Source organism: Arachis hypogaea, chromosome 7 (genome assembly GCF_003086295.3).
Source record: "Arachis hypogaea cultivar Tifrunner chromosome 7, arahy.Tifrunner.gnm2.J5K5, whole genome shotgun sequence".
Taxonomy (NCBI): domain Eukaryota; kingdom Viridiplantae; phylum Streptophyta; class Magnoliopsida; order Fabales; family Fabaceae; genus Arachis; species Arachis hypogaea.
The window spans coordinates 33,033,020-33,034,997 of NC_092042.1; the positions used below are offsets into that span (position 1 = coordinate 33,033,020).

Here is a 1,978-nt window from a genome sequence, read left to right on the forward strand (position 1 = left end):
TTCCACATTTTCTTGTTCTCTTCTCTTTCTTATGAGCAGGAGCAAGACAAAGGCATTCTTGTTGAGGCTGATCCTGAACCTGAAAGGACCTTGAAGAGAAAGCTCAGAGAAGCCAAAGCACAACTCTCTTTAGAGGACCTGACTGAATTCTCCAAAGAAGAAGAACACATGGCAGCCGAAAACAACAATGCCAACAATGCAAGGAAGGTGCTGGGTGACTTTACTGCACCTACTCCCGATTTCTATGGGAGAAGCATCTCTATCCCTGCCATTAGAGCAAACAACTTTGAGCTCAAGCCTCAATTAGTTTCTCTAATGCAACAGAATTGCAAGTTCCATGGACTTCCACTGGAAGATCCTCATCAATTTTTAGCTGAGTTCTTGCAAATCTGTGACACTGTCAAGACTAATGGGGTTGACCCTGAGGTCTACAGACTTATGCTATTCCCTTTTGCTGTAAGAGACAGAGCTAGAACATGGTTGGATTCTCAACCTAAAGAAAGCCTGGACTCTTGGGAAAAGCTAGTCAATGCCTTCTTGGCAAAGTTCTTTCCACCTCAAAAATTGAGTAAGCTTAGAGTGGAAGTCCAAACCTTTAGACAGAAGGAAGGAGAATCCCTCTATGAAGCTTGGGAAAGATACAAACAATTAATCAGAAAGTGTCCTTCTGATATGCTTTCTGAATGGAGCATCATAGGTATTTTCTATGATGGTCTCTCTGAACTATCCAAGATGTCTCTGGATAGCTCTGCAGGAGGATCTCTTCATCTGAAGAAGACGCCTACTGAAGCTCAAGAACTGATTGAAATGGTTGCAAATAACCAACTCATGTACACTTCTGAAAGAAATCCTGTGAACAATGGGACTAGTCAGAAGAAAGGGGTTATTGAGATTGACACTCTGAATGCCATATTGGCTCAGAGCAAAATATTGACTCAACAAGTCAATATGATTTCTCAAAGTCTGTCTGGAATGCAAAATGCACCAAGCAGTACTAAGGAGAGGAGGCTTCATCTGAGGAAGAAGCTTATGATCCTGAGAACCCTTCAATAGAAGAGGTGAATTACATGGGAGAACCCTATGGAAACACCTACAATCCTTCATGGAGGAATCATCCAAATCTTTCATGGAAGGATCAACAGAGACCTCAACAAGGTTTCAATAACAATAATGGTGGAAGAAACAGGTTTAGCAATAGCAAGCCTTTTCCATCATCTTCTCAGCAACAGACAGAGAGTTCTAAGCAGAATAACTCTGACTTAGCAACCATGGTCTCTGATCTGATCAAAACCACTCAAAGTTTCATGACTGAAACAAGGTCCTCCATTAGAAATTTGGAAGGACAAGTGGGTCAGCTAAGCAAGAAAATTACTGAACTCCCTCCTAGTACTCTCCCAAGCAATACAGAAGAAAATCCAAAAGGAGAGTGCAAGGCCATCAACATGGCCGAATTTTGGGAGGAAGGAGAGGAAGTGAACGCCACTGAGGAAGACCTCAATGGACGTCCACTGACCTCCAATGAGTTCCCCAATGAGGAACCATGGGAATCTGAGGCTCAACTTGAGACCATAGAGATTCCATTGGACTTACTTCTGCCATTCATGAGTTCTGATGAGTATTCTTCCTCTGAAGAGGATGAGTATGTCACTGAGGAGAAAGTTGCCAAATACCTTGGAGCAATCATGAAGCTAAATGACAAGTTATTTGGAAATGAGACTTGGGAGGATGAACCCCCTTTGCTCACCAAAGAACTGGATGACTTGTCTAGGCAGAAACTGCCTCAAAAGAGACAGGATCCTGGGAAGTTTTCAATACCTTGTACCATAGGCACCATGACCTTCAAGAAGGCCTTGTGTGACTTAGGGTCAAGTGTAAACCTCATGCCTCTCTCTGTAATGGAGAAGTTAGGGATCTCTGAGGTGCAAGCTGCAAAAATCTCACTAGAGATGGCAGACAATTCAAGAAAACAAGCCCATGG

At 42.9% G+C, this 1,978-nt stretch overlaps 1 non-coding gene across 1 annotated transcript; it reads right to left on the bottom strand.

Moving 5' to 3' along the window:
- Positions 1-570: 570 nt before the first annotated feature.
- On the bottom strand, positions 571-678 carry LOC112704380 (small nucleolar RNA R71). The gene has a single exon (XR_003155006.1). It is a non-coding gene; the product is annotated as a small nucleolar RNA R71 (small nucleolar RNA).
- Between the last annotated feature and the right edge of the window lie 1,300 nt (positions 679-1,978).